Source organism: Nomascus leucogenys, chromosome 13 (genome assembly GCF_006542625.1).
Source record: "Nomascus leucogenys isolate Asia chromosome 13, Asia_NLE_v1, whole genome shotgun sequence".
NCBI lineage: Eukaryota > Metazoa > Chordata > Mammalia > Primates > Hylobatidae > Nomascus > Nomascus leucogenys.
This window is the reverse complement of record NC_044393.1, coordinates 93836599-93859783: the sequence shown is the minus strand read 5'-3', so window position 1 is coordinate 93859783 and position 23185 is coordinate 93836599.

Here is a 23185-nt window from a genome sequence, read left to right as displayed (position 1 = left end):
AGGCACTGGCAGATTCAATATCTGGTAAGGGTCAGTTCCTCAAAGATGGTGACTTCTTGCTGAATCGTCATAAGGTAGAGGGGGGAACTATTGGCTCCCTTTGGCTTATTTTGTAAGGGTACTAATCTCATCCACGTGGTTCTTCCCTCATTACCTAAGCACATCCTAAAAGCCCCATCTCTTAATAGTATTGCATTGAGAATTAGGTTTTTAACCTATGAATTTTTGGGCAACACCAACATTCAAGCCACAGCAGATGGCATATACAGAATTTGAACTGAGACTGAGGACAAGGAAGATACTCCTAACTATGGATGACAGAAAGCAAAGGTACAAAGATTAGAACTTACATCTGAGCCCAATACTTTATGCAAACCACAGGGCAATGAGTATGCGAAAGAAATGTTTTATTTCCAGGCCGGGCGTGGTGGCTCACGCCTGTAATTCCAGCACTTTGGGAGGCCGAGGCGGGCGGATCACGAGGTCAGGAGATCGAGACCATCCTGGCTAACATGGTGAAACTCCGTCTCTACTAAAAATACAAAAAAATTAGCCGGGCGCGGCGGCGGGCGCCTGTAGTCCCAGCTACTCGGAAGGCTGAGGCAGGAGAATGGCATGAACCCGGGAGGCGGAGCTTGCAGTGAGCCTAGATAGCGCCACTGCAGTCCGGCCTGGGTGAAAGAGCGAGACTCTGTCTCAAAAAAAAATTAAATTAAAATGAATAAGAAATGTTTTATTTCCTTGGAAACTTTTCAAATTCTGCTAGAGCATCTCTATCATCTTTGAAACCAGCAGAGTGGTTTTCAGTCCTAGCCTCACTTTCAATCACTTGGAGAGATGGGCCCCCAAATTAAATCAAAATATTTGAGGGTAAGATCCAAGTATTGGATAGGGGTCTTATAGTGACTATTTCAATAAATAGGTCAGTTACAACCAGAAAGATAGGGTGATTGTGATTGGAGTAGAGGTAATGGTGGTTTTTGACACTGCTTGGGGGAGGAAGACATGGAAGAACTAGTAGGAAGAGAAAATTTCAAACAAATTATTCCAGAGTTTTCAGGGTTGAAAATTATATCAAAATGTTTGCTGTTATCCTTATAAACCTGTCCTATGCTCACTAAAGTCCCAGCCAATCTCTCTGTATGCTGACAAATAAAGTAGCCAGGGAAGTTTGTTTACCAAGTCTAATGCAGTTAAAAAATATTTGATGATTGGATAAATGGATGAAGTGACCTTCCTGTTTACTGGTTCATCATGGGTGCAATGGGGCAATTCCTAAAATTGCTTACATTTCATAAAAGCAAATTTTATTGCCAAAAATTGTTTATCCAAAATATCGTGATCTTTCTCCATGGGGGTTAATTCAATAAACAAAAAAGCACAATAAAGGGAAAAAATCTGAGACCAATCTCGTTGGGTCAAGACAGCACCCGTGCAACAATTAGAATTTCCTGCTGTTTTACAAAGTGAATTGGATCTCAATGAAGTAAGATAGGCCAGAATAGAAAATCACTTTGAGTTGTTTGGAGCTAACTTGGAAAGCTGAAAGCCATTTTTAAATATCTGTCATTAAGATCACAAAACAGTAGTAAACCTTTCAAAAAATGCTCTACCCTTTGTAGGCCAATACGCATGTCTTCTGGTAGACTTACAAGACCTGAAACAAAATAATATACCCTCAATATGTCAGTGGTTCTCACATGAATTTACATTTTTCAAACTTTATCTCAGAGATGTAGGAAGCTCATATACCTCAGATAAATTTCCCTTTTGTGGAAAAGTATCAAAACATCCCAAAGACGGATAATCACAATATAGTTAAGAAAAGCCACAACCACCTCATATGAAACTGCTGGAAGCTTACAGAAACATTATACATAAATAGCAAGATTCTGCATATAAGCCATAAACATCTACTTTTCAACTCATTTCTATAGCATTTCTGAGCCAGATTGAAATGTTGTAAAAATCCAGGTTAAAAAAAGAACACGCTCATGAGTCTTTTACCAGCCTTTCAATGGGAGCAAATATGTTTGCTATTTGTGTCTGATTAGAGGTTCAGAAATATTTTTAAGAACTCACTGCTCCAAGTTCTTTGTGTAAGACATGAATGCTCTGACGGACAAATGAATTCACTTAATAGGTCTTCTTGGAAATTGCTCACTGGGCCTCTAACTTCAGCCCAAGCAGTAAATGTTTCTTCAGATGGGATTTGACACAGGTTCAAACTTTATGGACAAATGTATTGTCAGTATTGCAGAGGGCTTATGCCCTTATTTCTGTGCTAAATAAAACACTGATGCCTGCCTCCTACTATTAGACATTCCGATTTGTTATGGGGTGTGACCTGGCATTTAGACTTTTTAAAGCTCTCCAAGGGTTTCTAATAGCCAGGAAAGATTGGGAACCACTCTGCTAGACTGATTGGTTTCCAATTCCTATATGACTCAGTGATTCTTCTGATTAAAATGCCACACTCCTATTCTTGGTTAAATAGTCCAAACTCACCAATACAGCATCTATGTTCCTTCAAGTCAGACTATTTATAATCACTCTAGCCTCACGTCTTATTTCTCTCCTTCTAACCCACTTCTTAAAATCCACCACACATCACCTATCTTTTATTGTTTGAGCTTCACTATGGCCCCTAAACAACATAAGGAAGGCAAAGATTAGCTGAGCTCATTATGTCTTGGGAGATTCTATTTGTCTTCTGAAAGCCTATTGATAACAAACCCATGTCTGAGTAGTAAATTTTATCAAAGATTTCGTAGTTGAGCATAATAGTTATAATATTATTCCTTCTTGTCCATTGAGTATCCCTAACACTGTAACAATCTATATTCCATAGTGGACAACATCATTATGAAGAAAGGCACAATGGGAAGCTTTTTTCTTTCTTTTAGAGGGGGCACCCTGCAAGACCTGGTGTCAGCTTTGGGAGTTCTTTACACTTTACAGTCTAAAGCTTACTGATTAAGTTATAAATTTCCACATGGCCCCAGCCACCTTTGACAGCCAGGTGCCTATACTCTAAGTCCAAATGTGTGCTCACTCTATGTTCTAGTATCTTATACCACAAATCCTTGCTTGCGTAAACTATGTACAGTAGAGAAGAAGAGAGGATCCTCTCCCCTAAGTAATCAAAACAATCTGGGCTATAAACAAACTTCCTCAATGTCTGTAAGAAAAAATAAATGCATGGATGTGGAGTCATTTTTCATCACAAAAGCTCCTACCCAGGAGAAAAAATTAAATTCTAGAGCTCCTAGCCCTTGGGGAAAGTTCTTTATCCTTTATAATTGTAGTCAGGACACAAAGAGAAAAACTAGTAGATGTAAAAGTCTTTGTCATCTAGATTCATCCAGTTGCAACAGGGACTTAAATATTTTCAGGTGTTCAGTCTTCCTCATTCACTTTTATACACTTCCTCTTTTATCATGTACCCTCTTTCTGCTTAAAACACCCTGCACAGATTCTCTCACCCAACCCAACCCCACTTCTCTTCCTGGCTATCTTCTCAGTGACCTCCAGGGTTAAGCTCAGTTACTGCCTGTCCTGGGAGGCCTGGTGTGTCTTGGATGCACGTGTGTCCTGAGCTCTCTGTCAGGGTCTCTAGCTCAGTCTCCCGTATACTGCATGGAAGGTTTTGGTTCACTTGTCTGTCTTCCACAACAGATTGTGAAATATTTCAGAGCAGGGATCCTGTGCTATTTGTGTTGCAACAACGATGGAGTCAGTGTGATTTGTACTCAATAAATGTTTAAGGTTTAACAATTGATTGCATGGGTAAATACATGAGTCTTTCTCATTAAACTCTGGGGCAGCTTTCTCATTTTTAGATGGTACTTGCTTATCACAAAGTTGATTTGAATATTAAGAAATATTACATATAAAATATCTGGAAATAGTAAGCTCTTGGTAAAAGTTTATTCTTTTTCCCTTTTCTCCTTATTATTTAACAATTGTCTTTATGTGAGTAATGTAAATTATAGAGTAACAAAGCAAAAACAAAAAAAACAGAAAGTTAATCTCACTTCCTGATTAAAGCATGAATAAAGATGTAACGTTTGTTTCATAATTTTAAAAGATACAGATTTTATATTAGAATACTATGCTCCCCATTTGTGATAAAAATATTGAAGATAAGAGGAATTATTATCATAATAGTATGCAGAACGTCAATTCTAAAGTCTTTTAGAAGCAGTGCAGTGTGATAGGATCATGAGCATAGACAGAGACAAAAAGACTTGCTCTCAAATCTTAGCTACTTAGTAGGCAGCATCTATCCTTGAATGTGTAACTTAACCCTGCTCAACTTCAGATTTCTTACCTTCAAAATGGGGACAATTCCTAAGTACCTAATGTTGCAAGTACTAAATAAGATTATATAAAGTGGATAGTAAGTACTCAACAAATGAATTTTTGTGTTTGTTTTGTTTTTTGAGATGGAGTCTCACTCTGTTGCCCAGGCTGGAGTGCAATGCAATCTCTGCTCACTGCAACCTCTGCCTCCTGGGCTCAAGTGATTCTCCTGCCTCAGCCTCCCAAGTAGCTGGGATTACAGGCGCCTGCCACTATGCCTAGCTAATTTTTGTATTTTTAGCAGAGAAGGGGTTTCACCATGTTGGCTTAGGCTGGTCTCGAACTCCTGACCCCTAGTGATTTGCCCACCTTGGCCTCCCAAAGTGTTAGGATTACAGGTGTGAGCCACCACGCCGGGCCTGACGTTGTTATTAACAACAGTAGCAACAATATGTCTTAAAAAAATAGCCTATGGGACTGGTATACATATCTAATATTCTGTCTAGCCTCTGGCCCTTCTCCTCTTTCTTATTTTCCTGGGATATATATGTCTCCTTCTTTTGAGAAATGTCTATCCACATCCTAAGGTCCTGCAGGAGTAAGGGGCTACTAACTTTCTTACACTTTCTCTTCCAGCACAGGTTTAGGCAAATATTGAGCCAAACAGAGTCCTTGCACAGAATGTCACAAATTAGCCCTAAAGAAAGAATGGGTTTATCACTGTGGTGAAATGGAAGACATACACCTGAGAGTTATTGTACTCTAAGATCCAGTACGTTAGAGGGGATCCATGTGAGAGAATTGAACCAGCATGCAAAAGCAACGGAGAGGAGGGTTGGGAAAAATTCTAAGGGGGTCGTGTCTCTGATTCTAGTTTTCCCTGGGATGTATCCCTCCCCTTCATATAAGAACATATACCCCCTTTTTAACTAAGCTTGTTAGATTTGGGGTTCTGTCACATGTAACTGAGACAACTGATTAGCCTGGGGACAAACACAAGGAAATCTCAAGGTGCTCAAGCTTGAGAGTGACCAAAATCTCTTTGGAACTTAGATGCAAATATTCTTAAGCAAACATGAACAAATGGAACCTAATAATATAAAATGATAATATGTTACAAGTAACTGGAGTCTATCTCAGGAATGTGAGACTTTGTTAACATTTTTAAAAAATCAAGCAATGCAATTTGCTATACTAACAAGATAAAAAAATAAAACGATCTTGATAAATACAAAAAGACCTTTTGATAGACACCATCCACTTCTAACTAAACAACAAAAAACTCTCAGAAAACTACGACAAGAATAAATCTTCCTCAACTTGAAAATGAATATCTACAGAAATTATACAACAAACATAATAGTAATGAAATGCTGAATACGTTTTTCCTAAGGTCAGAAAAAAGAAACAGATCCTCTTTTGCCATTTCTATGCAACTATGCTAGAGGTCTAATCAGGCAAATGAGTCAAGATATATAAATAAAAATCATTCCTTACTGAAAGGTAAAAAAGAAAATTGTCTTTATTTGCAGATGATATGATTTTCTATATTAAAAACTCTAGTGGAATCAACAAAAAAAGCTATTATAACTTACGAGTGATTATATTAAAAGTTGGAGGAACAAGGTAAGAACTAAAAAAACTCAGCAACAACAAAGGACATGAACAGACGTTTTTCAAAAGAAGGCATAAAAATGGATAAGAGGCATACGAAGAAAATGCTCAACATCAGTACTTATTAGAGAAATACAAATTAAAACAATGAGATATCATCTTACTCTAGTAAGAATGGCTCTTTAAAAAGTCAAAAAATATGTTGATGAAGATGTAGAGAAAAGAGAACACTTACACACAATTGCTGGGGATGTATATTAGTACAACTTCTATGGAATACAGTATAGAGACTTCTCAAAGAACTAAAAATAGAACTACCACTTGATCCAGCAATCTCACTACTGGGTATATACCCAAAGGGAAAGAAACTATTATATCAAAAAACAATACCTGAACTTGTGTATTTATCACAGCACTATTCACAACAGCAAAAATACGGAATCAATTAAGTGTCCATCAACAGAAGATTGGATAAAGAAAATGTAGTATAGACAATGGAATACTATTCAGCCATAAAAAGTATGGAATTATGTCTTTCGCAGCAACATGGATGGAATTGGAGGCCATTATCTTAAGTCTAACAAGTCAGACACAAAAAGACAAATAGTGCATTTTCTCACTTATAAGTGGGAACTAAATAATTGTAGACATGGACATACAGCCTGGAATGATACACAATGGAAACTCAAAAAGTTAGGAGAGTGGGAGGGGAGGAAGGTATGAGAAAGTACTTAGTGGATACATTGTATATTATTCAGATAATAGTTACACTAATAGCCCTGATTTCACCACTATACAACCTGTGTATGTAACAAAATTACACTTGTACCCCCATAAATTTATACACATAAAAAAGTCAATTCTTTTCTAACATGCCAGCAATGAACAATTTGAATTTGAAATTTAAAATACAACTCCATTTATGTTAGCACAAAAACAAAAACCCCACTTAGATGTAAATCTAACAAAATATGTATAAGGCCTATATGAGAAAAACTACCAATCTTTGGAGATGGAAACCAAAGGGAATTAAGTAGATGGAGAGATATTTCATGTTCATAAATAGGAAGAGTCAATATTATAAAGGTGTTAGTTTTTCCCAACTTTGTAGATTCATGGAAATCCCTATCTAAAATTCCAACAAGTTATTCTGTGGATGTCGACAAACATTCTAAAGTTTATATGGAGACCTAAAAGACCAAGAATAGCCAATACACATATTTAAGGAGAAGAACAAAGTCAAAAGCTGAAACTACATGAATTCAAGATTTACTACAAAGCTACGAAAATCAAATAGTGTGGTGTTAGTAAAAGAATAGACAAATAGATCAATGGGACAGAATAGAGAGCCCAGAAATAGATCCACACAAATACAATCAACTGATCTTTGACAAAAGAGCAAAGGCAATGTAATGGAGTAAAGGTAATCTTTAAAACAAAAGGTACCTGGAACAAATGAACATCCACATGCTAAAAAATGAATCCAGACACAGACCTTAGACCTTTCACAAAAATTAACTCAAAATGGATTTTGAAACTGAAAGTAAAATGCAAGAATTTAACACTCAGAAAAGAAAATTTAGAAGAAAATCTAGGCCGAGTGCAGTGGCTCACGCCTCTAATCCCAGCACTTTGGGAGGCCAAGGTGGGCGGATCACGAGGTCAGGAGATCGAGATCATCCTGGCTAACACAGTGAAACCTCGTCTCTACTAAAAATACAAAAAATTAGCCAGGTGAGGTGGCAAGCGCCTGTAGTCCCAGCTACTCAGGAGGCTGAGGCAGGAGAATGGCGTAACCCAGGAGGCGGAGCTTGCAGTGAGCTGAGATTGTGCCACTGCACTTCAGCCTGGGCGACAGAGCAAGGCTCTGTCTCAAAAAAAAAAAAAAAAAAAAAAAAGAAGATCTAGATGATCTTGGGTTAGACAATGATTTTTGTTAAATATAACACCAAAAGCACAATTCATGAAAGACAAAATTGGTAAGTTGTACTTCATAAACATTATCACCTACGATGTGAAAGACACTGTTAAGATAATGGAAATACAAGCCAGAGACTGGAAGAAAATATTGGCAAAACATGTCTAATAATGGTATATCCAAAACATACAAAAAGTCTTAAAACCCAATAATAACTAATCAAACAAGCCAATTTGAAAATGGGCAAAAGATCTAAACAGACACCCCTCCAAAGAAACTATAGAGGTAGCAAATAAGCATATAAAAAAATGTTCTTGGTTGCTTCCAAATTTTTGCAGTTATACATAGTGCCAGAACTTGGAAGTAACCAAGATGGCCTTTATTAGGTGAATGTATAAACAAACTGTAGTGCATCCAGACAATGGAATATTATCAGTGATAAAAATAAAAGGAATGATCATCCATGAAAAGACATGGAGGGATCTTAAATACATACTACTAAGTGAAAGAAGTCGATCTGAAAATTATACATACTGTATAATTCCAACTTGATGACATTCTGGAAAAGACAAAACTGTGGAGACAGTAAAAAAGGTCAGTGGTTACCAGTGGCTGAGGGGAGGAAGTAAGGATGAATAGGCAAAGCGCAAGAGATTTGTCGGAAGTGAAATGATTCTGTTTGATACTATAATGGTGGATTCATGCCATTATGGATTTGTGAAAACCCATAGAACTGTAGAAGACAAGAATACACCCTAATGTAAACTATGGACTTCAGTATCTAATAATGTAACAATATTGGTTCTTTAATGGTAACAAATTTGCCACACTAATGCAAGATGTTAATAACGGAAAACTGTGTGTAAAAAGTGGTGATGAGAAGAATGTGGGGAAATTCTTGGTACTTTCTGTTAAATTTTTCTTTAAACCTAAAACTGCATCTAAATGAAAAAGTTTATTAAGTAAGAAAAAGAAGGCAAGACATTGTTAATTCATTTTCAGGCCAAAGCAGGGTAATAGGAACCAGGTTTATCTTCCTACCTGAAATAACTAAAAAACTGGAAAATTACACAAAACATCAGTGTTCAAGACATTAGACAATGGGCAATAAAGGAGAGTGATGCAAGAGATGGAGAAAAGGGTGAGATGTGCTCTAGGACAGCAAAAGGGTACTGAGCGCAAGGAGAGAGAATATACATAGAACCTGGTGATATTCCTGAGTTGAGGGGATGAAGCTGGTTTCTGGGGAGGGCAAGGCAGCTAGAGTTCTCCAAAGAGAAATACAAGTAAACAGTCCCCAGGGATTACACAGACCAAGAATAGTTCTGTTCACAACAGAAATACTAGAAAAATAAAATAATTCATGCTACATCAGAAAGAATACTCAGAAGGGGTTTGCCTCAGGAGAGCAGAAATCCAGCCCCAGACAAACACTGCTCTGATATTGCCCAACAAAGCTTAAAAGCAAGCAAAAAAGTAACAACCTGTTTTAAAGAACTTTACTACAAGCTAGACCAGACTTGACGAGTATTTAAAAGAGTGTGTGTGTTGGGCGGGGGGAGACACAGAACCCAACAATGTAAAGGCCACAGTGGGCCACAATGGCACCCAATAAAAATTTACCAGGAATCCAAAAAAAGCAAAAAAAAAAAAAAAATGACAATGAGGGGAAAATTCAACCGATCAAAAACAACCCTAGAAGAGATCATAGAATCAGCAGAAAAACGAATAAAACTGAAATAAGTGTAATCTATATGTTCAAGAAGCTAGAAAAAATATTAAGGGTTAAAAGTAGAAACAAAGAAGACATAGAAAGACCACTCAGAGATTAAAACTGCAGTGTCTAAGATGAAAAATGCATGGATGGGATAGAAAACAGATGAGTCAGTAAGCTTGAAGACATAACGATAGAAAACTCGAAATGAAACAGAGAGGGGAAAAAAACTAAAGAAAACACAGTTTCCGTGATCACTGGGAAAAATCTATGGGTTTAGTATACATGTAATTAGAATCCTCCAAAGAGAGGAAAGAGAGGGAGGACAGAAAAGTATTTAAGGGAATAATGGCCAATTTTTTTTCCAATATGATAAGTACTCTAAGTCTTCAGACCAGAAAAGTGCCATAAACTTTCAGAACCACAATAAGAAAAGAAAAAGAAGAAAAATAAACCAAGATACAGTATAACCAATTACTTAAAATCGGTGATAAAGAGAAAAATCCTATAGCCATTTAAAAAAAAAAAAAAGAGAGAGATAGAGTTTGGCTGGGCGTGGTGGCTCACACCGGTAATCCCAGCACTTTGGAAGGCTGAGGTGGGCAGATCACCTGAGGTTAGGAATTCAAGACCAGGCTGGCCAACATGGAGAAACCCTGTCTGTACTAAAAATACAAAAATTAGCTGGGCATGGTGGTGATCACCTGTAATCCCAGCAACTTGGGAGGCTGAGGCAGGAGAATCGCTTGAACCCCTGGAGGTGGAGGTTGCAGTGAGCCGAGATTGTGCCACTGCACTCCAGTCTGGGCAACAGAGCGAGACTTTGTCTCAAAAAAAAAAAAAAAAATTACGAATGAAAGAAGGCTTCTCATTGCAAGCCATGGCAGGCAGAACACAGTGGCGTACAGAGAGGACCAAAAAAGAGAACCCTTTAACCTATAACTATATGACCAGAAAAAAATAGCTTTCAAGGATGAAGGCAAAATAAAAAGTATTCAGATGTAAAAAATGGCAAAAGGATTCATCAGCATCAGCCTTACACTATAAGGAGTAAAGGAATATCTGAAGGTAATGGGAAATAATGCCATCTGCAAATATGTATCTACACAAAAACAAAGGACACTGGAAATGGTACCTGCATGTATAAATTTATTTTTTAATACTTTTTCTTAATGTTTATACAGCTTTAAAAGACATTTGACTGCTTTAAGTAAAAGTAGCAACAATGAACTTTTCAGTTATGACAGGTAGACTGTTATAACAATTAGACTGTATGACAATAGGACAAAGCAGAAAATTGAAGTATTCTATTATAAAATTTATACACTATATGTGAAGTGGTATAATTATCACACAAAAGTAGACTTTTGACAATTTGAAGACATATACTACAGACAACAAAGTAGGTAACAGCATAACAAAGAGATTTAGTTTATAAGACACTAATGGAGATAAAATGAAATTATTAAAAATTTACTCATGCCAAAAGAGGCAGGAAAGGAAAGCAAAGGTAATAAAGAACAGATGACAGAAATAGAAAACAAAAAGCAAGACATTAGATTTGAAATCATCATGTTAATATTCACGTTAAATGTCAATCTAAATACAAGGATAGAAAAGTAGATGTTGTCAGATTACATTGAAATCTATAAACTATGTAAATACATGAATGATGTGCTGCCTAAAAGAATTATACATTAAGTATACAAACATAAATACGGTAAAAGTCATAGGATGGAAAAGGATATATCATGTTAACAATAACAAAAGAAAGCTTGAATGACTATATTAACATCAGACAAGTAATGTCTGTAATTATTGAAAGGGATAAAGAGTGTCATTTCATAATTTCAAAAAAAGAATCAATACATTGAGAGAAGATAATACTTGCAAATATTTATGCACCTAATAACAGATTTTCAAAATAAATTAAGTAAAATCTGATAAAATTGCAAGGAGAAATAGAGAAATCTACAATTATAGTTGGAGATTTCAACATCACCTTCTCAAAAAATAGAATACAAATCAGAAAGGACATAAAGAACAATACTGTTAACCAACTTGACCTAATTGAGGTGTACAGCACACTCAACAGAAGCGGAATATGCAATCTTTCTAATTGCACACAGAATGTTTAATAAAATGAACCATTTTCTGGACCACAAACAAGACTCACTGATATTTTAAAAAAATTAAATTGTACTAAGTATGTTCTCTGACCCCAATGGAATTTAATTAGAAATCAGTAACAGAGATATCTAAACAATCCCAGATATTTGTAAAATGTTTTAAACTTACAGATTTTGTAAAAGTAAATAAATAAAAATTGAAACTCAACATATGCCGACCCCTGGGACACAGTTAAAGCAGTATTTAAATAGTAATATAAAGCAGCAAATGCCTATATTAGAAAAGAAGAAATATTTCAAATCAGTTATCTCAGTTTCTACCTTAAGAAACTAAAAAATCAAATTAATTCCAAAGAAATGATAAGAAATAGCAAAGATCGGAGCAGACAATAACAACAAAAGAAAACAGAAAAGTGATTTTAAAAATTAATGAAGCCAAAAGCCATTATTTTGAGATCAATAGGACAAACTACGATCAATAAAAAAAGAGAGAAGACACTAATTACCAATTAAAAAATGAGAAAGATGATGTTATCACAGATTCTATATATAGGCAAAGCATTAAAATGAAAATTTTTAATAATTACATGCCAATAATTGACAATTTAGATGAAATGATTCCTTGAAAGATATACACTACTGGCCAGGTACGGCAGCTCACACCTGTAATCCTAGCACTATGGGAGGCCAAAGTGGACATATCACTTGAGGTCAGGAGTACGAGATCAGCCTGGGCAACACCATAAAGCCCCATCTCTACTAAAACTACAAAAATTAGCTGGGCGTGGTGGCACACGACTGTAGTCCCAGCTACTCGGGAGGCTGAGGCATGAGAATCGCTGCCGGGAGGTGGAGGCTGCAGTGAGCTGAGATCGGGCCACTGCACTCTGCACTCCAGCCTGAGCAACAGAACAAGACTCGCCTGGAAAAAAGAAGAGAAAAGAAGAGAAGAGAAGAGGAGAAGAGAAGAGAAGAGAAGAGAAGAGAAGAGAAGAGAAGAGAAGAGAAGAGAAGAGAGAAAAGAAAAGAGAAAAGAAAAGAGAACAGAACAGAAAAAAGAAAAAAGAAAAGAGAAAAAAAAAGAAAAGGAAAGGAAAAGGAAAGGAAAAGAAAAAAGAAAAGAAAAGAGAAAAAAGAAAAGAGAAAAGAAAAGAAAAGAAAAACACTACCAAAGCACACTCAAAAAGATATACATAACCTAAATGATGCCTTGGCTATTAAAAAAAAATTATTTAGCTGTTTTATAAAAATATTATTTGTATAGAAAAGTGGCAAATTTTGTAGAGAAAAGGGTGGTCTTTTTAATACATGCTGCTGGAAAATTTGGATATTAATACGCCAGAAATGAACTTTGATATTTATACCTTATGAAAAAAAATCAGTGATGGTTCATACACCTAAATAAGCCAAAAAACATAGAAAACCTTTTTGACCTTGAGTTAGGCAAAAATTTCTTAGATACAACACCAAAAGCATAAACCATAAAAGAAAAAGTTGATAAACAAGACCATTAATTTCATAATTTCTGTTCTTCAAGAGGCACTGTTAAATATTGTAAAAAACAAAACACAGATGGAGAAAATATTTGTGAATCACATATCTGACCAAACCATTCTCTCCCTAGATATTTTCCTAACTAAAGGATATATCTGTACTAAGCTTACATCCCAATGTTTGTAGCAGCTTTATTTATAATAGCTAAAAAGTTGAAACAATCTTAACATCTATGAACAGGTGAATGGATAAACAAATTGCAGTAAACCCATGCAAAGGAACACCATTCTGCAATAAAAACTATAAACTATTGATACACTATACACTGTAATTTGGATGAATCTCAAAATAGTCATGCTGATTGAAAGAAGCCAGATCCCTTTCCCCAAAAAGTATAATCCCATTAATATAAAATTCTTAAAATGGCAAACTAGTGTATAGTGACAGAAAGCAGATCAGTTACTACTCGGGGATGGGGATAGAGGGGTAGTTATTTACAAATCGGCAGGAGGTTTCTTTTGGAAGGGATGGAAATGTTCCATACCTTGACTGTAGTGATAGTTTCACAGGTGTATGTGTATGTGTGTTTGAGAGAGAAAATTTGTTAGTTTCTACACCTTAAATAGGTACAATATATTATAGGTCCACTGTGAATCAATAAAGCTTTAAAAAACAAACAGATAATTTTCTCAGAGAAGAAAAGTGAGAACTGATCAATTTAATGGACTCACTAGCATAATTTCTGATGGAGGTCAAAGAATAATTCAAAACAAGAAGATCTTAAAAAGTAAATAGGTAAATAAATTAAGAAATAAATAAGTTGGTATAACAATAATAGCTAGTATTTATTATTCTGTTAACATGCAACAGGCATTGTAATAGCCTGTACACCTAGTGGTAGCATAGTTGACTGTTGACAGCTTATAGTTGAGTCCCTCTCTGCTTTTTCTCTCTGTTTAAGGAAGCTGCCTACCCAAGGCTACAGTTTCTTCCTGAGGAGTTACCTATATCCAATGACTGGTCCAGGTAATACTGCAAAGAACCACTCCCTGGCTTTATTGGAGGCACCTGAAGACATCCCAGCTCCAGGGCTCTCTGTGGAATCATCTGCCACTTCTGTCGTAGACCAGTTCAGCCTCTCCCTCTACACAAATCTCAAATGTCCTAGAGTCCCTCAAATCTTCCTAGCTGTTGATTCCCTGAAATTTCTCCAACTAACTCCTTCTATCCAACTCCCAGAGGCTCAGAATCCATTTCCCAAGGAATCAGACTTAAGATAGTTGATTATCTTATTTAATCTACCAAACAACTCTGAGACATGTGCTATTTGCATCTATGTTTTACAAGTGAAGAAAGAGTTGAAGTTAGAAAATTTATGTAACTTATCCAAGATCACTAGGACAATAGTTGAAGGAACTGATTAAAAAAACAAAAAACGGGCCTTTATAATAAAAAAACTAGACAGTTTCATGGAGGTGGTTTTATTATGAATGAATCATTAAAATCCACCCTAATGTCTTCTTGATAGTATTTTCAAGTTGGCAGATTATATAAATGCTGAAGGCATAGTTTATCTTGTTACATCAAATATCTCTAATAATAGCTCTATAAGTGGAAGGTGAAATGAGATATAAATAATGGTATGGATGGATGAATTAACAGCTAGTTGTATCGCTGTACCCAGTAAGTGTTGATTAATAGGGCCATGTAAAAGTAGCCTGTGTATTTTTCGAGGGCAACATATTGTTAATGACTACACAGGCCTGCCGCATATATAGCTCTGATAAATGCTTGTGGAATTTAATTGAAGCCTTAGGGAGTCCCTGACAGATTGCCATCAAACCCTATTTTTGTCTTACATGATATTTATGTCAGTGAATTGAATAGAGCCTGCAATCATAATTATACAATCCGCTCTAACTGTTCCATTAAAACCATGCTGATAAAATACACATTAAAGGAAAATTCTAAGATATCTAATTCATTAATATTTTTAAAATATTTGATGAGCAGCCACTAGGTCATAGATCCTCTCCTATGCACTGAAGCCACAAAAATGATGAAAATGCCTTTGATTATGTGGTAGAAGACGACATCCAATAGATTTCAAGTGAAGTGCTAAATTAACTTTTTTAAAAATTTAGGATAATTGGTGAAGGTGTTCGTTGGCATTGGGGTGATTATACATTTATGGAAAACCCAACAGTAGAATATCGCTATCAGAACTATCTGAATTAAAGTTATTCTGGGTTAATAGAAACACAATGTCCAGATCACTCAAAGGTAGAATACCCAGCTCTATTATGATCTGGGAAGACCACATCTACAGCACTATATTCAATATGAGCACCACATTAAAACACCACAGCCAACATTTAAAAAATGGCACATATGCTAGCAATTACCCAGACTGAAGCAACTAGAACACTCTGGCACCTGTGCTCTAGGGAAAATAAGTGAAGGGATAAAGATTAACTTTAAGAAACGAAGCCTAAGAAAAGTTATAATCCATTCACAACAGTTGCTATGTCAAAGAGAGGGTAGGCTTGCCCTTTGATGCTTCAGCAAAAAAGGGGTAAAAAAGTCACAAGGAGCACATTTTGGTTTTACCTAAGAAAGAACTTTGTAACACCTACACCAATTTTAAAAGATGAGTCTTCTCTCTGACACGGTGAGTTTTCTCTTCCATGAAATATACATATATATATATATATTTTTTTTTTGAGACGGAGTCTCGCTCTGTCACCCAGGCTAGAGTGCAGTGGTGCGATCTCCGCTCACTGCAACCACTGCCTCCTGGGTTCAAGCCATTCTCCTGCCTCAACCTCCCTAGTAGCTGGGGCTACAGGCGCCCACCACCACGCCTGGCTAATTTTTTGTATTTTTAGTAGAGACGGGGTTTCACCGTGTTAGCCAGGATGGTCTCCATCTCCTGACCTCGTGATCCACCCGCCTCGGCCTCCCAAAGTGCTGGGATTAGAGGCGTGAGCCACCACGCCCGGCCCATGAAGTAAATTTTTGAAAGAAGCTGCATGTTTGCTGAGCTCAATAATAATAAGGTTTTTTCTACTTCTAAAAAATAGAGACCTTTTGCTTGAGAATAAGCCATTTCATAAAATAGAATCTCATGATGGTTTTTTAAACAGAGTTTATTTATCTTGAAATAACGCATATAATCTATTTCTTATAATGATATACTTGTTCCCCAGAATGTATTCAGATAAACATAACGAGAAAATAGAATTCAAAGTGCAACAATCTTTGTGGAGTAGGGTCCAACAAATTAATCTTATACCTTATTCTATTTATTTGAAAACCTCAGGTTATTAGCAATACCATAACGATAATTCCCTACTATATGTTAGTCCTTGTCTCATGATAGCACTATGCCATATAATGTACAGCGTCATTTCAAATCTTAGAGGAATATCTACATACCTTGAAGTGAGGGAATATAGATCTACTATAGGCACTATTTTTGGTGTCAATTTAATGAATTAAAATAGAAAGACCAAAATATATAAATATATTACTATGTGTAACATAAACATGATTTGTACTTTTTTTCTTCTTTGGCCAAAAAATAAAATAATATAAGACAAAAAATACTGTATAATTTTTAATGTTTTCCAGCCAGATAATCATCAATGGTTATGAACATCGGGCATGTTACTGAAACTATAAAAATATTTTTGCATTATCTGTTCCCTAAAGAGACTTAACATCCATTCTTTTCACTAACATCCAAAGCAGAAGCTCTTACTGTTCAAAACAAAAACAAATGGTGAAAACCATTCATGTGAACAAGGCAGAGTCCTGACTAGTATACAGAACAGTGATCCCTGTATGGAAATCATTTTTAAAAAATAAAATGACAGTGATTTTTATAAAGTTAGTGTTTCTATTTATTTATTTGCACAGTGTTAGTGGGTCTAAGTACAATTTTGTTACATTGATATATTGGATAGTGGTGAAGTCTGGCCTTTTAGTGTAGCCATCACCCAAATAGTGTACACTGTACCCATTAGGTAATTTATCTTCCCCCACCTGCTCCCAACCCTTCCACACTACTGAGTCTCCCATGTCCATTATTTTATACTCTATGTCCATGTGTACACATTATTTAGCTACCACTTGTAAGTAAGAACATGCAGTATCTTATTTTCTGTTTCTGAGTATTTCAGCTAGGACAATGTCTCCAGTTTCATCCATGTTGCTGAAAAAGACGTAATTTCATTCTTTTTATGGCTGAGTAGTATTCCCTGGTGTATATGTACCACATTTTATCTAATCATCTGTTGATAGACACTGAGGTTGATTCCGTATGTTTGTCATTGTGAATAGTGCTGCAATAAATAAACATGCAAGCCAAGGTATCTTTTTGATATAATGATTTCTTTTCCTTTGTGTATATACCCAGTAGTGGGATTGTTGGATCAAATGGTAGTTCTATTTTACTCTTTGAGAAATTGCCATATTGTTTTTCATAGAGGTTACACCAATTTACGTTCCCACCAACAGTGTGCAAGATTTCCCTTTTCTCAACGTCCTCACCAACATCTGTTATTTTTTGTCTTTTTAATGCCAGACATTCTGACTGGTATAAGATGGTATCTCATTGTGGTTTTAATATGCCTTTCTGATGACTGGCTGCAATTGAACACTTTTTCATATGCTTATTGTCCATTTTAATGCCTTCTTTTGAAAAATGTCTGCTCATATCCTTTGCCTGCTTTTTAATGAAGTTATTTGTTTTTACATGTTGAGTCATTTGAGTACGTTGTAGAGTCTGGATATTAGTCCTTTGTCAGATGTATAGTTTGCAAATAGTTTTTCCTATTCTGCAGGCTGTATGTTCACGCTGTTGAGATATATGTGTATATATATATATATATATATATACACACACACACACACACACACACACAGCTTTTTAGTTTAATTAAGTCCCATCTGTCTATTTTTGGGTTTTGTTGCATTTGCTTGTTAGGTCTCACAGTGATTAGTAAGGTCAAACAGCAGACATTTTTCTAAGAATAGATATTAACTGTAAAATACATCTATTCTCAATTTGTAAAGAAACCAATGATCCATTATATGCAACTATCAACTCTTCAAACATTGGTCTTTTAACAGGAATCAAACAATGTGTTATAATTCTAGGACAAGGAGCTAATTAAAGAACAGAAAGTTGTGATTTCTACTGTGGAATATCATGTTAGAAAAGGAAAATATGGAGAAATAAAACCATCATTTTATAAGTTAAATCTTAGGAAAACAAAATGAACCAACCGATGGAGGATGATTTGCAGGAAGAATTTTGATGAAACTGTACAATACCAGGAGGTGGAGGTTGCAGTGAGCAGAGATCACTCCATTGCACTCCAGACTGGGCAACAGTGAGACACCATCTCAAAAAAAAAAAGAAGAGGAAAAGAAAAGGAAGAAAAAGAAAGGAAACTGTACAATAACTTTTAGCAATGATCAAATTTCAAATCACTATCAACACCCTGATGACAAATATAAATGAAGCCCCTATTATGTGCAAGCATTATACTAAGTACAAGGATAAAAAGAGATTTAAGAAATGTTCCCTGTTGCTATTGAGCTTAAAGTTTAGCAATCAGGGACAGGAGATCGACTTCACCATGCATGCTACAATTAAGTTGTGATGGCTTTCTGGAGTGTTGCATAGTTAAAACAATCTGATCTAATACCAAAGCTTTACAGAAAAGGAGACCATTTTTTATCTATTGAAGTTTGCCATTGCCATGGGAGAGAGTAGTGAACTGCACGGATAGGCAGCATGCGTAATGATTAAAAGCACGGGCTCTCAAGCCAGGGAGCCTGGCATAAGAAAAAATAAGCATAGGCTGGGTGTGGTGACTCACGCCTGTAATCCCAGCACTTTGGGAGGCTGAGGAGGGTGAATCATGAGGTCAGAAGATCAAGACCATCCCGGCCAACATGGTGAAACCCCGTCTCTAATAAAAATACAAAAATTAGCCAGACATGGCAGCACATGCCTGTAGTCCCAGCTACTCAGGAGGCTGAGACAGGAGAATCACCTGAACCCAGGAGGTGGAGGCCGCAGTGAGCCGAGATTGCGCCACTGCACTCCAGTCTGGGCGACAGAGCAGGACTCTGTCTCAAAAAAAAAAAAAAAGAAAGAAAAAGAAAACAGAAGTACATTAGCATGTACTAATAATTACAGACATGCTCAGGTTTATATACAGACATATATAGAGGGTGAGATAAGGATAAACTTATTGCAATGTGTGTGATGTACAGATAGATGATAGATCATACCAAGATAAATTAATTTGCACCAGAACACTAATGGAAGATTTCATTGAAAACATGGAAACTAAACTGGTCTAAAGGAAAGGCTAGAAACGAAATAAGTGAAGTGGAAATTACAAACAAAGTGGGCCAGGCTGAGTAATAGCAGTAGTTAGGCTACTCCAAAGCAAAACCATACAATCTGTGATTTTTATTTTTATGACAGACCTTTTTGGATGAAGTAGAAGTTTCTTAAAAGAGCCATGGAGAAGACAGAATGCAAGGACAAGGACTGTGGACACTTTTTTATGCTTGGACTTTATTTTGTACTTCAGGGAATAACAGATATTTCCTGAACACAGAAGTGTTATATTTTAGAGTGGCTCTCAAGGGTTTATATGAGACCTTCCAGAAGCTCAAAGAAAAAAGCAGTCACCTAAATAAAATTCCTGCACATATCTTCCAAAAATTTATACAAAACAACAAAATAATATGTTTTGCCAAAATAACAAGAATTTGAGTTTAAAAATGGGAGAAGGAGAGAAAGGGGCAGCCAGGACCTGGTGCTTCAGGGCTTTCTATTACTCCAGACTTCATTCAGAAACTGGAGACTTAATTGGTTACTTCTGGCAAATGGGCCACAACAGCACATATCATATATAGTATCTGTTGCATCCATGAGGAATTATCAGCTGTTGGCTCTTGGCTTTGAGTTGACACTAATTTCCAGGAACTGAAAATCCCACCCACTTTTGTTCACAAGAGTGAGGAATTTGGAGCTGAAATATATTTGAAGTCTTGCAAATAGTTTATCTTACAACGAATCCAGTAGACCTGAGGGACCATTCTGAGCTTTTATTTTTTTGGAAAAGCATATTACACAACTGTAAAATCTCTAAGCTCTGTGTGTGTGTGTGTGTGTGTGTGTGTGTGTGGACTGCTAGAGTCCAAGAGCAAATGCCCCTCCAAGAACCCTGAATAAAACAAAACTAACATGATATGCATTTCTGAAGAATTCCCAAGATTAATGCCAAAAGTAAAGAACTGAAAGATGCAGGCATGTTAGTTCTTATCATATCCCTGCATAACTCAACTCTGGCTAATACAGGGGCTTAATGGATCCTGGAGGGTGACAGTAGATTCTCATAAACTTAATTAGAGAGTGATGCCAATCACAGCTCCCATGCAAATATGGAATCTTTACTGGTGCAAATTATCAGAGCCCTTGCCCCGGTATCTATTTATGCACCTATTGAGCTATTGAGTGCTTTTTTCCTCAGTATCAATTAATAAACACAATCAGAAGAAGATGACCAATGACCTTTATCTGACCAGAGCAATAGTACTCCCTCTCTATCTTATCTCAAGGTTATTTATACTCTCTTCATCTGTTATAATATAGGCTACAGAGACATCTCGTATTCCAGAAAACATCATGCTAGCATTTTACATGATTGCATTTGTGCTAATTAGACCTGGTGACACAGTATTCTGCTAGTAAGGCAGACACATGTTGGCAGGTGATAGACAATTCCCATGAAAAGACAGGGGCCTACCATATCAATAAAATTGCTAAAGTTCAGTGTTCTAAAACGTGTCAAAATATCCTTTGTGAAAGATAAGTAGCGATAGGGCCAGGTATGGTGGCTCATGCCTGTAATCCCAGCACTTTGAGAGGCTGAGGCAGGTGTATTACTTGAGGCCAGGAGTTTGAGACAAGCCTGGCCAATATGGTGAAACCTCGTCTCTCCTAAAAATACAAAAAGTAGCCAGGTGTGGTGGTGCACACCTGTAATCCTAGCTACTAGGGAAGCTGAGGCAGGAGAATCACTTGAGCCTGGGAGGTGGAGGCTGCAGTGAGCTGAGATTGTGCCACCGCACTCCAGCCTGGGTGACAGAGCGAGACCCTGGAAGGAAGGAAGGAAGGAAGGAAGGAAGGAAGGAAGGAAGGAAGGAAGGAAGGGAAGGGAGGGAAGGGAAGGGGAGGGAGGGAAGGGAGGGGAGGAGAAAGGAGGGGAAGGGAGGGGAGGAGAAAGGAGGGGAAGGGAGGGGAGGAGAAAGAAGGGGAAGGGAGGGGAGGGAAGGAGAGGGGAGGGCAGGGGAGGGAGGGGAGGGTGAGGGGAGGGAAGGGGAGAGAGGGGAGGGTGAGGGCAGGGTAGGGAAGGGAAGGGAGGGGAGGGTGAGGGAGGGAGGGGAGGGAGGGGAGGGGAGGGAGGGAGGGGAGGGGAGGGAAAGGGGGGAGGGAGGGAGGGGAGGGAGGAGGGGAGGGGAGGGGAAGGAGGGAGGGAAGAGGGGAGGGGAGGGGAACGGAGGGGAGGGGAAGGAGGGGAGGAGGGAGGGGAAGGAGGGGAGGGAGGAGGGGAGGGAGGGAGGGAAGGGAGAGGAAGGAGGACAGAGGGGAAGGGGAGGGAGGACAGGGAGGAGGGGAAGGGAGGGGAGGGAGGGGAAGGGGAGGAGGAGGGGAGGGGAGGGAGGGAAGTGGAGGAGAAGGGAGGAAAGTGAGGGGAAGGGGAGGGGAGAGCAGGGGAGGGAGGGGAGGGAGGGAGGGGAGGAAGGGAGGGGAGGCAGGGGAGGGAGGGGAGGAAGGGAGGGGAGAGGAAGGGAGGGGGAAGGGAAAGGAGGGGGAGAGAGGGGAAGGAAAGGAGGGGGAGAGAGGGGGAAGGGGAGAGGAGGGGGAAGGGGAGAGGAGGAGGGAAGGGAGGGAGGGAGGGAGGGAGGGAAGATGTAGCAATAATGTTTTTAGTGTTGCTGAACATGTTGAACATAAAAGATTAATTCCAAAATTTCCATCTCACTAAACTTTTTAATATCTTCCTTTATGGCAGAGGTCAGTAAACCTTTTCTATAAGAGGTCAGATAGTAATTTTTTTTTTAGAGAGACAGGATCTCACTCTGTCATCCATGCTAGAATGCAATGGTGCAATCATAACCCACTGTGTCTTCCAACTCCTGGGCTCAAACGATCTTCCACCTCAGCATCCTGAGAATCTAGGACTACAGACATGCATCACCACACTCAGCTTTTTAAAATGTTTTCTAGAGATGGGGTCTTGCTGTGCTTCCCAGGCTGGTCTTGAACTCCTGAACTCAAGTGATCCTCCTGTCTCGACCTGTCAGAGTGTTGGGACTACATGCACCACTCTGAGTCTCAGATAGTAAATAGTTTATATTTGTGCACTACAGTCTCTCTTTTGCAACTATGCAACTATGCCATTGCAGCATGAAACAGCCATGGACAAGTAATGAATGGTGTGTCTCTGTTCCACTGAAACCTCATTGAGAGTGAATAAACCACATGTGGCCTAAAAGTCATAGTTTGTTGAACCTGTCTTTATGGTGTGCCAGAAAATTTCAGTATCCAAGCTTGTTGATTCTAGAATCTATGTTTAAATTAACTAGTTCCTCCCATTGGGAGAAACAGAAGCCAACCAAAAGAGAACTGTCTCCCTAGTCTCACCTAATGGGGTGCATTATAATAAAATGTAGAGACCGCATTTAAATACTTAATATTCTGTAACTATGGAGTATTAAATCTCAAGATTTTTTTTTTTTTTTGAGACAGAGTCTCGCTCTGTTGCCCAGGCTGGAGTGCAGTGGCGTGATGTCAGCTCACTGCAAACTCTGCCTCCCGGGTTCAAGCCATGCTCCTGCCCCAGCCCCCCGAGTAGCTGGGACTGCAGACACCCGCCACCACGCCCAGCTAATTTTTTTTTTTTTTTTTGTATTTTT